Consider the following 16,860-nt stretch of genomic DNA (forward strand, 5'->3'; position numbering starts at 1 on the left):
AGATTACTTCCTGTGCTCTCTTCAAGGATTTTTATTTTTATCTTTTTATTCAATTTGATTTAAATTTTAGGTATTTTACAAACAGTGCAAGATTGGTTTCTGGAGTAGAATTCAGTGATTCATCACATACATACAACACCCAGTGTTTATCATAACAAATGCCCTCTTTAAAACCCATCACCTGGGGCGCCTCTGTGGCTCTGTCAGTTAAGCGTCTGCCTTCAGCTCAGGTCATGATCCCAGGGTCCTGGGATCGAGCACCCTGGGATGGAGCCCCGCATCAAGCTTCCTGCTCAATGGAGAGCCTGCTTCTCCCTCTGCCTCCCCCAGCTTGTGCTTGTGCTCTCTCTCTCAAATAAATAAATACAATATTTTAAAAATAAATAAATAAAACCCGTCACCCATCTAGCCCATCACCCACCCACCTCCCTCCATCAACCCTCAGTTTGTTCTCTATCATTAAGAGTCTCTTATGGGGGCACCTGGGTGGCTCAGACAGTTGGGCATCTGCCTTAAGCTCAGGTCATAATCTCAAGGTCCTGGGATCGAGCCCCTCATCAAGCCCTGCATCTCGGGCTCCCAGCTCGGTGGGAGTCTGCTTCTCCCTCTCCCCCTCCCCCTGCTTGTGCTTTCTCTCACTCCCTCTCTCTCTCTCTCTCAAATGAATAGATAAAATCTTTTAAAAAGTTTTTTAAAAAAGAGTCTCTTATGCCTTGTTTCCCTCTCCCCTTTTTTTCTTTCCCCCTTCCCATTTGTTCATCTGTTTTCTTTCTTAAATTCCACATATGAGATCATACGGTGTTTGTCTTTCTCTGACTGAAGTATTTCACTCAGCATAATATACTCTAGCTCTATCCACATTGTTGCAAATGGCAACATTTCATTCTTTTTGATGGCTACTATTCCATTTTATATATATATGTGTGTGTGTGTGTGTGTATATATAAAATATACCACATCTTTATCCGTTCATCAGTCGATGGATGTTTGGACTCTCTCCCTAGTTCGGCTGCTGTTGATAATACTGCTATAGTGATCAGGGTGCAGGTACCCCTTCGAATCTGTACTTTTGTATCCTTTAGATAAAGGATAGTAGTGCAATTGCTGGATTGTAGAGCAGTTCTGTTTTTAACTTTTTGATCTTCAAGGATTTTTATGGTTTCACATTTCACTTTTAGGTTCTTAGTCCATTTTGAGTTTAATTTTGTGTATAGTGAAAGAAAGTGGCCCAGTTTCATTCTTCTGCGTGTTGCTGTCCAGTTTTCCTAACACCTTTTGTTGAAGAGACTTTTTCCCATTGTATATTGATTCCTACTTTGTCAAAGATTAATTGACCATGTAATTGTGGGTTTATTTCTGGGTCTTCTGTTCTAGTGATCTGTGTGTCTATTTTTATGCCAGAACCATACCGTTTTGATTACTGCCACTTTGTAAAGTAACTTTAAATCTGGAATTGTGATACCTCCAGTTTTGTTTTTCTTCTTCAAGATTGCTTTGGCTATTCGAGGTCTCTTGTGGTTCCATACAAATTTTAGGATTGTTTGTTCTAATTCTGTGAAAACTGCTGTTAGTATTTTGATAAGGATTGCATTAAATCTGTAGATTGCTTTGGGCAGTATAGACATTTTAACAGTATTTATTCTTCCAACTCATGAACATGGAGTGTTTTTCCATTTCTTCTTGTTGTCTTGAATTTCTTTCATCAGCGTTTTATTGTTTTCAGAAAACATCCACACTCTTTGATACAGCAATTCCACTTTGGGAAATAAATCCTAAGGATACAACCTGAAGTGCATAAAAAGCTTTTACATGGAGACAGTCATTGCAGTTATTTTAATAAACATTGAAAATAATCTGAATGCCCATCAGAAGAGGAATAGTCAAATAAATTATAGTCTAACCAAAGAACTGGATTTTAAGCAGTTGTTAACCACTATGTTGAGGATGTGAATAGACATTTTTCCAAAGAAGATAAGCAGATAGCCTAAAGGTACATAGAAAGATGTTCAACATCACTAATCATCATGGAAACACAAATCAGAACCACAGTGAGATATCACCCCACACCTGTTAGAATGGCTGTTACCAAAAAGACAAGACGTGGGATGATTGGGTTGCTCAGTTGGTTAAGCATCTGCCTTCGGCTCAGGTCATGATCCCAGGGTCCTGAGATTGAGTTCCTCATCAGGCTCCTTGATCAGTGGGGAGCGTGCTTCTCCCTCTGCCTGCTGTTCACCCCACTTGTGCTCTGTCTCTCTGACAAATAATAAAATCTTAAAAAAAAAAGGGGGGGAGAGAGGGAGAAGATGTGTTGGTGAGAATATGTAGAAAAGGGAACCATTGTGTACTGATAGTAGGAATGTAAATTGATGCAGCCACTATAGAAAACAGCATGGAATTTCCTCAAAAAGTTAAAAGTAGAACTACCACATGATCCAGCAATTCTACTTCTGGGTATTTAATTGAAGAAAATGAAAACACTAACTTGTAAAGATATCTGTACCCCTGTGTTCATTGCAGCATTATTTACAGTAGCCAAGATATGGAAGCAGCCTAAATATCCATTAACATATCAATTGATAAAGAAAATGTGAGGTATATACATGCACACATATACACACACAATTGCATACACCCACATAAAGGAATATTTTATACCTACACACACACACACACACACACACACGCACGCACCACAATGGAATATTATTCAGCCATAACAAAGAATGAAATCTTGTCTTGTGACAACGTGGATGGACTTTCAGGGTATTATGCTAAGTGAAATAAGTCAGGGAAAGACAAATACCATATAATCTTACTTATATGAGGAAACTTACAAAACAAACACCAAGCTCTTAGATACAGAGAACAGAGTGATAGTTGTCAGATGCAGGGGCTTGGTGGGTAGGCCAAACAGGTGAAAGGAATCAAAAGGTACGAACTTACAGTTATAAAATAAGTAAGTCCTGGGCTGTAATATGTAGCATGGTGACTATAGTTAGTAATACTGTATTGAACATTTGAAAGTTGTTAAGAGTAAGATCTTTAAAGTTCTCATCATAAGAAAGAATTCGGTAATTCTGTGTGGTGACAGATGTTAACTAGACTTATTTTGGCAATCATTTTCCAACATATAAAACTTCCTGTTCAAGGTCATCCACCATTAATGCATTCTGTGTCCTATCATTACTACTTCCTGGATTTGGGGAAAATGGATGAGAACCAACATGTAGAAATGGGAGGCTACCTTGAGGCTAGTGCTGGGCTGGTTTGGAGTAAAGAGCAAATACAGGAGGAATAGAGCCCTGATTGGTGGGGCCATTGGTTAAAGCCAGACCTTGGGATTAAATAGGGAACCATTCAAAAGGAGTAGCATATAGGAAGGGAGAGAGTTGATGAGGATACAAAAGGCCAGGAGCTAATTATAGACAAAGGGTCATCCTGTGCTGAAATGAAATTGAAGGAGTTGTTTATAGGCTTTAACTCACACCTGTAAAGAGGGTCTATTCGCCCACTAGTGTTGGTGTCTCTGATGGAGTCATGTGAAGCTGGTTCTGCAAACGTTGTAAAAACTGCCAATTGGATTCAGCTTTCACCAAAGAAAGGAATTGCTGTGGCTGGGAGCAGCCCTCAGCGGGGCAGGGAGCAAACTAGAAGACAACAAAAAGCAACAAGAAGCTGAGAAACAAGTCCCTTTTTCCTTCTGCCTTTCGGTCTCCTCCTGGCACCCCCTACTGACGCAGCCAGCTAATGAAGCTGCAACGTGGTCCCACCACACAGTACCAGCTCCAGCATCACAAAGCAAGTATAGAGTGTGGGTTTGGGGTGACAATGACTGAATAACTGCCACAGTGACCCCTCTGATGACTCAGCCTCCACACAAATGCTTCTACACATGTTTGAGCATCTGTTCAATAGCAAGACCTCTCTCTTTCCCCCTAGATGCAACTACCCTGTGTACAAATACATTCTCACCCTTGCCTAAAAATGAAGAGACACAGTACCCCAACAGTCATGGTGCCCATTTCTGGGAGTCAATGACGTCATCTATCTCCATGCTATTTTAGTTACTCCTTAAATTCAGTCATAGTCTTACCTGATTTTATGTTACCTAAAGACTAAATTTCAAAGTTAACCTCCAACAAAACTTGTATTAACTTAATATAAGGAGAAAGAAAAAGAAAATATTTTGTATTTACAAATACATATACATACATACAAGCACACGTGTAACAATCAATAAAGAAAGTATATATAGTTGCTGTAATCCTCATTTCTGTAAGTGGTCATGGGGCCATAGTTGGTATTTACAACTTTTTTCCACTAACCATCTTATATTCTATATTTCCTTTTTCCTCAGTCAGGCACTTAGCCAATCTAAATTCTGTACCTGGTGAGGTGACCCAAACCTTCATTCCTGAATGCTCAGTGGTCCTGCCTTTGTTTAGTTGTTGAAATTTCCATTAACTTTTGCTGTTGGACATTGAAGTACTAAGAGATGCTCTCATGAGTATCCTGGGTTGAGTAATATGTCTCAGCAGTACTATGTCTCAGTTTTCCCCTTTCAATCAGGATCAGTCTCTCCATCCAATAAAGGAACTCCCCTATTTATTTGATGGTTCAGTGGCATGAGGAACGTTAAATGTCCAACTGGCAGTTTAATCTTCTAATTCAATAAAAGAACCATTATCGTGGCCCTCGAGGAAGCATTCGTACTCCGGGAGTCAAGAGCTCTAGATCAGCAGAGTTTGATGTTACAGGGATAGAAAGCAAAAATTCTGCAGGCATGTTTTTAGGTATTCTAGTAAGAGAAGCCACTCCTAATTCCATCTCTTGATTCCTGAATTTATTCTGGCTATGAAAAATATAGCAACACATATTGTTCTCTGATTCAAAGCATATACTGTATCTTTAAGCACCACATTTTTTCAGGATATGGTCTCTAAATGGACTGAGTCTTGAGTAAGCCATTCCACTGTTCTGTTAGGTCATATGCTTCTAGGAGACAAAGTATGTGATATGACCAGCAAATTTCATGGGCTCGAGTCCATTGCCGTACTTCTTTTGCTGTGAAGTGAGTTCCTTAACAGAAACAGTGTTGTACAGAATATAATGAGAATGGATAAGGCACTTTATGAGTCCACAGATGATGGTGCAAGAAGAAGCATTATAGACAGGGAAGGCCAATCCATATCCAAGTTATGTGTTTATCCCAATAAAAACATGTCTGTCTCTTTCCATGAGGGAAGTGGTCCAATATGACCAACCTACCACCAGGTGGCTGGCTTATTCCTTCAAGGAAGGGTGCCAAATAGGAGACCCAGTGTTAGTCTGTGCTCTCAGCTATTTAGGCACTCAGCAATAGCAGAGCAGCAGGCTCCACTCCAAACAACATGGCTATTTTGCACATGGGTCCATTTAGAAAGCACTAGGATGGAGGTTGATGGACATCAAGAGAGTGTCATTTTGTCTACCTGGTTATTGAAAGACTCCTCTTCAGATGATGCCTTTTAGTGAGTATTTGCATGGAACACAGATATCTTCACACTGTTTCCCATTCTGAGAGGTCCCTCTACATACCTTTTTCCCCAGACCTTCTCATATCAGTCTTCCAATCTTGTCCTCTCCAAGTCCTTGACCATCCAATCCATGAATCACTGCAGATTCATACTTCTGATCATGTTTCAGTCAGACAAGGTAATCAGATGTGTTGCTCTAAATTATATATAAATTAAACTAATGCCTCTTCAGGGCCACTCATTGGGACTGTAATGATGCAACCATCCCTCTCTTTTTGGTGCCAGTATATCATGCAGAGCCATTTGTAAACCAGTTCTTGTTTTTCCTGCTCCATCGAACAGTTGTAAGAAACTCCTTATAAGGCCATAGATGTGGAGTGAAAGGAAGAGTTACTGTTAAAATAATCTTCAGGGATACCTCGGTGGCTCAGATGGTGAGCCTTCAGCTCAGGTCATGATCTCCAGGTCCTGGGATCGAGCCCCATGTTGGGCTCCCATCTCAGCAGGGAGTCTGCTTCACCTTCTGCCTCTCCCCCTGCTTGTGCTCTGTCTCTCTCTCTTTCAAATGAATAAATAAAATCTTTTAAAAAATTAGGAATTTTCATGCAATTTCTTGTGGCTCAAATCTGGTATATATCATTTCTACTTGATGATAGATTGCTGCCCTGCACACCCAACCTTATGACTTATTTGGTGGTCCAGACTGCACTCATTTCATAAAGAGAAGCTCAGTTAATATTGTCACTTGATGTCCCATGGTTAGACATTCAGTCTCTATCCAGAGCTTTCCTATTGTGCTTTATTTCTTACATTTTCCTTCTTTTGTTTTCTACAGATGCTGCCCTTTGTATTGATTGTTTCCAAGTTTTCCTCTTTTAGTTTTCTATTTGAGACACTTCTTAGATTTTCTATACTTCCTTCTCATATCCACTTTTATCTCTGTATTTTCTTTTAATTCTATTTTATTTCTAGTAGTTCTTATTAGTGCCGTTTTAAGTTTTAAACACATACCCGTGGGACAAGATTTTTATATTTATCCTTATAGAGCTTATTGGATTCCAATGGGAAAACTTGCACACTATATAAGAATATTTAATATAGTGTATAGTTGGATTAGCAATTGAGAAGATCAAAATTGTACGATTAATATTGCTGGAAATCAGAGGGTCCCAAAATGAAAAATTTTGTGTTCTTTACAGTCATTCTGTGTCACTACCAGATCTATTGAATACCCTTACAAATCTGCATCTTTAGATATTAGGGGAGTGCAAGGAAAGCAACTCTGTTTTATCTATGGCCAAGTAAGTAAATGGTATTATATTTATTATAAAAAGGAACATGTTATTAAACTCCATACCTGTAAAGATTTCATCCTCAATCATATGTTAAGTAATTTTATAAGCTTCTAGTATAAAATATAAATACTGTAGTCACACTTAGGACATCTAATAAAGTCAAGTATATTTTAAACATTTTTATATTAATATGTTTAACCAAGAAAAATCTATAACATATCTGAAAAAATTTTAAGTACCCAAAGTCTTTCTGCCAACAGCATAAACACAGCTGCAATGTCAAATTTCTCAGCAGCGAAAATACTATTTTCCTGAGATACAATCTTGGAGACAGGTGCTTAAGGAGAAATTCCAATCTGTTACCATATATATCTTCTTTAAAAACTGATCAAACAAGCATCGTATCTTGCAGTAATATAAATAAATCTCCAGGAATTCCTACAGGGATTTCTCACAGCAAACACGTTACCATTTAAATAATACATTTCATTAGTATAGTCTACAAGCAAATATATCTTATGTTAGTAATATACTTAAGTAAAATATTTTACATGTTCTATATTACTCGACATTTCTCGGATTAAATATATTTTTAAATTACAATATGGGTAATTTTGGCATTACGCAAAACAAAAATATTTGCTTAACCAATGGTTAAGTGCATTATCTATAGCCAGAATGCCTGGATTCACATTCTGGCTCTGAAACTTACTAGCTGTGTTATCTTAGGCAAATTACTTAACCTGTGCCTGAACTTTCCCACCTATGACATCAGTCTAATAATGTATGTACTTATGGCATTATTATGAGGGTCAAACAATATATGAAAAGCCGTTAGAGACAACGCTTGGCACTTATAAGTAATATCAAAGATCTTGCTGTTTTTCTGAGGTTGCTCAACAGAATGACTAGAGCCAGACTCATAGTTTCTAATATCAGCTTTATAGCTTGTTATCTCCATGACAATATTTAACCTTTTCATACCTCAGTTTCCTTACCTATAAAATGAGAATAATAATACTTGCCTCATAAAATCATTGTGGGTTGATACACATAAAGTATTGTGGCTGGTACACAGTAAGATCTATACAAATGTATGCTTTTACCAGCAGCCCTTGCTTACCCTGAATGCCAGTGAAGCTTGAAAGCCCTAAGAGCTTAGTGGAATTTTTAGGTAGCCATCCTCCCCTGACCCACTAAATACCACTATGAGGTAATTCCTCTTGGATTCCTCCAGCAAGATTCTTCATGTCCTTCCAGGCAACTAGAATTAATACATAATTAATTACAGTTAATTATTTACATTTTAGATTGAAACAAGGAGAGAGATACAGAATCACGTGAAGGTTGTAACATATTTGAGTTGGCTCTGGTTCTCCTACTCTGGAATTGGTTTTTATCTAAATATCTTTTGTGTCTGAATACTTATCGAAGTTTCACTTAGCTTCTCTGATCCTCAATTTTCTCACTTGTAAAATCAAGGGATTGCACTCAGAAATCCCTCATGTCTCTTCTGGGTGTAAAATTCTGAAACTCTAACATTCTACCCACATGATAGATGGCATTTGGGGGGTGGTGTGGTCTGAGAGAGAGATAGGATCTTAGTTGCTATTTGAATCAAGTCCATAGCTCAAATACCACTTACTGTTGGTAGCAGCTGCCTAAACTGTGGGTCTCTACAAATGCTGTAATTTCTTGTTATTATGGAGAAAAACAACCAAAGTAAATTGGAATATTTACAATGATATGTATTTCTCTGACTAAACTGCTATAGAACTCCTGAGCTACTTTTAAATAACAGAATTTTATAGGTTTGAAAGCTTCTGAAATCCTTACAAATCCAAGCATAAATTTTAAGTTTATATGAGGAAATATATATTTGTAAAAGTTCTTCACACAGTTAGTACATTTTACAAATGCAAGATGTGATCGTGTATAAAATCAATCTGGTCTTAACTTATTTTAACCGAAGAACTTTATAATAAGTCATAGAGATGGAAACCTCTGATTATTTAGCAAGCATGTAGAAGTCCTTGATTCTAAACTGACATCAAAGCATTTCTACATGATAAGATGTCCAAGTAAGATTTCATGTATATGAAGTCATACCAGTTGCTAGGAGGATAAGCAGCTTTACTTTGATGGTTGTGAGTTTCCATATTTACTTTCAGCTCCTCTGCCAGAGGCACATACTTTTTTATTCCCCTCTGCCTCCAGAAAAATTTCTATGATATTTTTAATAGCAAGGCATTTTTCCTACTGCTTTTTATTTTTATCACATAATAGAATAATCTGTTGGAAAAATTTGTTCATCCATTATTGTGGCCCTTGGTATATCTAATGTGGTTAAGTCTACAGTATTCTTTAAAATATGGCTTAGGTTTATCTTTGTAGTAATATAGTGATCCATTTACCAACAGATATTTGAAGGACAAGTTTTGGTGCAAAGTAGTGCAAAACCACATTTTCATGCCTGGCATGATGTTTACCACATTAGCACATCTCTCCACATACTCTACAGCATCCATCTAGATATGCTTTTTTAAAATATGTTTCTTGATCATATATTCATTGTTTCACTAATCACCTCAATAGATCTCCAGGATTATTATTAACTAGGCTTTTCATGATCATATATGTAATTGTTTTTAAAATTTTATATTTCAATTTAATACAGTAAAATTAACTTTTCTATGAGTTTTGACTAATGCATAATCACATAACCACACCAACGGTCAAGATGTAGAGCAGTTCCATAACCCAAAAACTTCCCTCTTGCAGCCCCTTTGCAGTCAACCCTCCAATCTCTAACCTCTGGCAACAACAGATCTGTTCTCTACCCATACAGTAACCTTTTCCCAAACGTCATATAAATAGAATCGTACAGATGGATGTATGTAGCCTTTTGGATCTGGCTTCTTTCACTTAGAATAATGTGTTTGAGGGGCACCTGGGTCGCTCAGTTGGTTAAGTGTCTGCCTTCAGCTCAGGTCATGATCTCGAGGCCCTGGAATTGAGTCTTGCATCAGGCTCCCTGATCAGCGGGGAGCCTGCTTCTTCCTCTGCCCCTCTCCTGCTCATGCACGTTCTCTCTCTCTCTCAAATAAATGAACGAAAAATCTTTAAAAAAAAAAAAAAGAATGATGTGTTTGAGATTCATCAATGCTGTTGCTTGTGTCAATAGTTTGTTTCTTTTTGTTGCTGAGTAGACTTCCATATCTATCATGGATATATCATATTTCAATTTGATTGTCCATTCCCCCAGTATAAGCACTTAAGTGTTGTTTCCAAGTTTTCATGGTTATCGATAAAGCTGCTGTCAACATTTCATGCAGGTTTTGTGTGAATATAAGTGTTAATTTATCTTGTGTAAATACTTAGGACTGGGATTGATGGGTTGATGGTATTTTATGTTTAAATTTGTAAGAAACTGCCAAACTTCTTCCCAAAGTCACTGTACCATTTTGCATTTTCACCAACTGTGTATGAGAGTTCTAGGTGCTCCAAATACTCATCAACATGTGGTCTTTTTTTTTTTTTTTTTTTTTATAGCTATTCTTGTGAGTATATAGCAACATCTGTTTGTGGTTTCAATTTGTGTTTCCTTTATAACAAACAATTTTTTCATGAGCTTTTTACCCATTTGTATGTCTTCTTTTTTTAACTTCAAAAATGCATTTTTAAATTACAGTATAATTAATATATAACATTATATTAGTTTTAGATTTGCAGCATAATGATTTGGTATTTGTATACACTGCAAAATGATCACCACAAAAAGTCTAGTTACCATCCATTACCATACAAAATTACACATTGTTTTTGTGATGAGAACTTTTAGGATTTACTCTCTTACAATTTCACATATGCAATGCAATATTATTGACGATAGTCACCCTGTTTTACCTTACATCCCCATGATTTACTTATTTTATAACTGGAAGTTTATACCTCTTGACCATACGTCTTCTTTGGTGAAGTCTGTTCAAAACTCTTGCCATTTAAAAAAAAAATTGTGGGGGAGCCTGGGTGGCTCAGTCAGTTTAGTGGCCAGCTCTTGATTTCAGCTCAGGTCATGATCTCAGGATCCTGGAATTGAGCCCTGGGTTGGGCTCTGCACTCAGCAGGGAGTCTACTTAAGGTTTCTCTCTTCCTCTCCCTCTGCCCCTCCCTCTGCTTGCACACTCTCCCTCTCTCTCTAAAATAAATAAATCTTTAAAAAAATAAATAAATATCAAATAAATTTGGTTTTCGTATTACTAATATTTTTAAAATTATAGTACACATACATAATGTAATATTTAACTTTCAACCATTCGTAAGTATCTAATTCATTGATATTAAATACATGTACAATGTTGTGTAAGCATCATTACTATCTATACCCAAAAATCATCGTTCACAACAAAAACTCTGTACCTATTAGACACTAGTACTTTCTTCCCCCTTCCTCCCCTAGTTCCTAGTAATTTCTCTACTTTCTATCTCTATTAATTTTTCTATCCTAGGTGCCTCATGTAAGTGGAATCTTACAATATTTGTCTTTTTGTGTCTAGCTTATTTCCCTAAACATAATTTATTTGTTTATAAATATAAATAATTATAAGCATAATTTGTAATGTTTGCAGGTCCATTCATGTTGTATCATATGTCAAAATTTCATTCCTTTTTATGGCTGAATAATATTCCATTGTATCTAATTACTGAGTTCTATCTGTGTTCTGTTTATAAGTTTATTTATATCATATATATAATTGGCAAATATTTTCTCCTGGTTTGTTGCTTCTCTTTTCATTTTCTGTGAGGTTTTTCAAAGAGGAAAAAAAAATTAACTTCGATGAAGTCTGGTGTGAATTTTTCCTTTTAAGAACTATGATTTTGATGTTCATGTCTAAGAACTCATTTCCTAACCTAGTGTCACAAAGATTTCCTCCTGTGCATTTTTCTAATATTTTGACATTTTATATTTAGGTCTGTGATCCATTTTGAGAAAGTTGTTATAAAAAGTGTCAGGTATAAATCATTCATGTTTTGCATGATCCAGTTGTTCCAACACAATTTTTTGAAAAGACCTTTCTCCATCAAATTTTTTTTTTTTTTGCATCATTTGCATCATTGTCAAAAATCAACTTACCATATTTTTGAGGGTTTAATTCTGGACTATATTATGTTCTGTTGAACTGTGTTGCCAAAACCACATTGTCATGATTATTGTAGATCTATAGGAAGTCTTGAAATTAGATAGTATGAGTCATCCAACTTCTTTTTCTTGTTTTGGCTATCCTAGTCCTCTGTCTTTACATATAAATTCTAGGAACAGTTTGTTGATATCTACAAGAAAAAAATTTTTTTTTTTTAAGAGAGAGAGTGCATGCCCATGTGAGCAGGTGGGGTGGGGGCCAGAGGGAGAGAGAATTTTAATCAGGCTCCAGGCCCGACGCGGAACCCCACTCAGGGCTTGATCTCACAACCCTGAGATCATGACCTGAGCTGAAATCAAGAGTCAGATGCTTAACTGACCTAGCCACCCAGGTGCTCCAATATCTACAAGAAATTGCTGGGATTTTGATTGGGATTGGGGTGAATCTATAGATCAACTTGGTGAGAATTGACATCTTAACATTTGTGATTATTTTTAGATGCAACTATCTGATTCTAAATTTCTGCAACAAATCCTTCACTTCTAAATATAGTATGATATTGTCTTAGCTAACCTAATACAGATATTTAAAATGAAGTTTTTTCTGTATCAATTGAGTTGTTTCCAGGTGATTTTATGTTGTAATAGATTATTACACACTATGAAGTTTTAGTAACACAAAGCTATGGTCATTTTTATTTATTATTTTAAATATACTATTATTATTAAAAGGCTGATGATTTTTCTTTGATTTTGGAACTATTTAGATCTTTATATGAGCTAAAGTCTTTGTTTATTGATTAGTTGATTGTGACAAAATATACATAAACATAAAATTTACCATTTTAATCATTTTAAGTGTATAGTTTAGTGGCATCAATTACATTCGCATTGTTGAGCAATCTTTACCGCCATTCATCTCCAGAGCTTTTTTCATCTTCTCAAATGGAAGCTATTATTTAAATGATTATGTAATGACTCCCCATGCCCCCCGCCCCCCATCCCCTAGCCTCTAGGAGCTACCACTGCACTTTTTCTCTCTATGAATTTGAGTACTCTAAGTTCATTCTATAAGTGGAATCATACAGTATTTGACCTTTTGTGACTGGCTTATTTCACTTACCATACTGTCTTCAAGGCTCATCTGTATTGTAGCATGTGTCAGAATTTCCTTCCTTTTAAGACTGAATAATATTCCATTGTATGTATATACCATATTTTTTTAGCTATTCATCCACTGATGGACACTTGGATTGCCTCCACCTTTTGGCTGTTGTGAATAATGCAGGTATGACTATGGATGTACAAATATCTGTCTGAGTCCCTCCTTTCAATTCTTTTGCGTATATCCCACAAATGGAATTGCTGGATGGTATTCTATGTTTAATTTTTTTTGAGAAACCACCATACTATTCAGCTAAAGTCTTAAACGAATGATTTACTTGTTTAACATTGCTTTTTATATGTTATTGCCAAATTTATGGGAAATATTTAAGAAACAAATTGAATTGTACATATTAATGGACAATAGTGTGGCTAGTAGGGAGAGTCAGGAAGAACCCAGTAAGAGAAAATGTATTTCAGCAAATAATTTCTACCATCTCCTTGTACTTACATTAGTGCTAAAACTGCAGTACATCACATTCACACATCATTAATAGCTTTCTAAAATTCTAATGTTGGAGATAGATTCAGAGTATGGACTTACATTTTTAAAATTTATTTCTATGCAAAAGGAAAATCTGACATTCCAAATTCCTTAGCTCTGGAAACAGCTTTGCACCAGGTTTTTAAAAAATTAATAATTCTTTCAATAAGCCATTTTTTTTTGCTTTATCCAGAATTTATCACAACCCTTTTTAAAATTCTATGAGAAGCAAGTACAAACACTACAAATAATTCAGTTTTTCATTTATTAAGCTGCTAGTATGTGTCAGTCATTGTGCTAGATGCTAGAAATTTTGAAAACAAGACATTATTCACTCAGAATCTACTACGGATATATACAGAGAGAGAGGGAGAGACACTGCTAAGTCAATTGAAAAAAATAATTATGTCTTAGATGGAACAATGCTTATATTATTACCACATATGGAAGTGGTGCAAAGTATCCAAAAACTTTTGTTTGTGCAAAGACTGTTTTAAGGATGTGGGTAGTATTTGCACACTGAAGAGAGTTTCAAATTTCCTTAATTGGAAACTAGCCTTCAAGTTACCTTGGGCCCCAAACTACATAGAGAGGTGAGATCCTTAGAATTGACACTTCTTCCTGTCTCCTTCCCTCTCAGTCACTCAGTAAAAGAACATTTTAAAAACCATGTCACTCATCTAGCCAGATCTGTTTTCAGGAGCTCACTACATACATCACGTACTATTTATTTAGCATACAAGCAAAGGCTAAAGACTGTTGACAGAGGCATAGACTGTAGCCTCATCTCATCTGACTCCAGTTGCAGTCTTAGCCTGGGGCCACTTTTGAGCCATAAAGCCAGTTAATCCTGAAGTACTTACCTCCATCATCCTCAGTCACTCTCAAAACTGCAAATCACGATCTCATTCCTTTACCAACATTTATACCCTATTTTAAAGTATTGTTGTCATGTTACTGCTCTGTACTTTCTCCCCAGTAAATCACTCTCCCACTGGTGGTTTCCTGCCCACCTTATTTTTTATTGTGCCTTTTGGAGTACTCTTCCCAACAACCAACCAAACAAACAAACAAACAAACCCTTTTCTCAAGGGCATTGATTTTCTTTTCCTCTTTGAATTGGCTGCTAGAAAGCTTAGAGCCAATTTTGTGAATGAACTCGACTTCCATTTCCATGGAAGTCGAGTTCATTTTATCATCTTATTCTTATTTCTCTTTTGCTTTATCTCTAATACCTTTTTAAACTTTGCCTTGTTGTTAACATCTTTGTAAAACCTCCTTAAGTACCCTTTATTTATTTATGTATATATTTATTTCTTTACCTATTTATTTTTAAGTAGGCTCCACACCCAGTGCAGAGCTCAATATGGGGCTTGAACTCATGACCCTGAAATCAAGACCTGAGCTGAGACGGAGTTGGATGCTTAACCAACTAAGCCCCCTCCTTAAATACCCTTTAGAATAACATGAGATTATAATAAATAAATACTGCCATGAGAGTATAATAAATAAATAATACTCTAGTGTTTACTTATTACCTATCCAAAATCTATTTTCTCTCCTTTACTAACAGCATATCAGTTTTACTTGGAACATAGTATGTTCCAGATCAAACAATTTTGACTTTTTAGGCTCCCTTAAAGCCAGGAATGGTCAGTTGACAGGGTTTTAGCCAGTGAGATGTAAATGGAAGTCTACTCCAGAGTTTCCAGAACAACTATTGTTTTCTATTTCTACTATTAACAGGGGGAAACTTGGAGCTGGCACACACTTTGCCCTTCTCTTTCTCTTCTTCTTGTCTATAACTAGAACATGATGCTTTGCATTACAGAAGCCATCTTGGTACTACGAGGTCAAAAGCCACATGCTAAGAATAGTGTCACAGGAAGCAAGCAAGATCCTTCCCTGATGGTCTCATGAAGCCACAATACCAAACCTGAAATGCTTATTCTTAGACTTTGTATTTCATTAGATCAATAAATTTCCTATTTAGTTAATCTAGGTTGAGATCCTGTTACATACTTTCAAATGCAAACGTAACTCTTACAAAGTCTATACTTTAGTCCCCCCCCCCCCCATATACCTCCCCTGGCCCTTGCCTTCAGTAGCTGCCTTCTTAACATACTATTTTGACTATAACCACAGACTGTTCATCCTCTCACACCAAAAGAAGCAAAGGCCTGAGAGGAGGTATCATCATTCTCCTTTTTTTAACAAAAATCTATTTTAACCCTTATTTTTCCACTCTTGAACTTCTTTAAGGTTTACTCTACTGATTCCACATTTCAGATCTCACTGTTTTCATTATCTGATCTCCTAAAAAAGTCCCCTCAATCTTATTGTCTACCCAAAACTCTATAAATATTCTAGACAATCTCAATATTGATATTCAACATCTTAATCTTGAAGTTTCTTGACTTCCTCAACCACTCCAACAGCTCATACCCAAAGCCTCATTCGGGAACATGTTATCTCTTTGAGCTCTTCTCTGGGTTTTTTTTTTTTTTAATAAAGATATCTCATAAGACTTCAGTGTATACATAATTTTTAAAAAGACTATCTCTTAATTAGCAAATTAATCCATTTACAATTTTCATGGCTATGATAAATTTGGACAAATTTTACCATCTTATTTTGTAGTTACCATGTACCGTGTTTTCCTGTTGTTTCATTTTATACCCATTTTGTTTTTTGCTAAGGTAATCAGGTTTTATTAATTTCATTTTTATTTTAACTGTTTCGGGGTTATGTATTTATTTCTATTTTAGTAATAATCAATAAGGCTTGTTTTACAGTTTTATTGAGGTAAGATTTATATGCCATACAATGTACCCATTGAAAGTGGATGATTTTTCAGTAATATTTAGTAAATTTGTACTATTATGCAACCATCACTACAACTCAGTTTTAGAACTCTCTCATCATCCTCTAAAATTTCATTATGTCATTTACAGTCCATCCCCTCCCCTGCTCAGCTTCAGGCACACATTGATTTTTTTACTATCTCTATAGTTTTGCCTTTTCTGAAAATGTCATATAAATGCAATCATACAATATGCAGACTTTTATGTCTGGCTTCTTAGCATAATAATTTGAGGTTTATCCATATTGTTACCTATATCAGTTTATTCATTCCTGTTTATTGCTGGGTAGTATTCATTGCACAGATATGCCATTTTTTGTTTATCCATTCATTAATGAGTTGATGGACATTTAGATTGTTTCTAATAGTTGGTTTTTGTGAATACTGTTGCTATG

This window comes from Ursus arctos, unplaced genomic scaffold, assembly GCF_023065955.2.
Source record: "Ursus arctos isolate Adak ecotype North America unplaced genomic scaffold, UrsArc2.0 scaffold_26, whole genome shotgun sequence".
NCBI lineage: Eukaryota > Metazoa > Chordata > Mammalia > Carnivora > Ursidae > Ursus > Ursus arctos.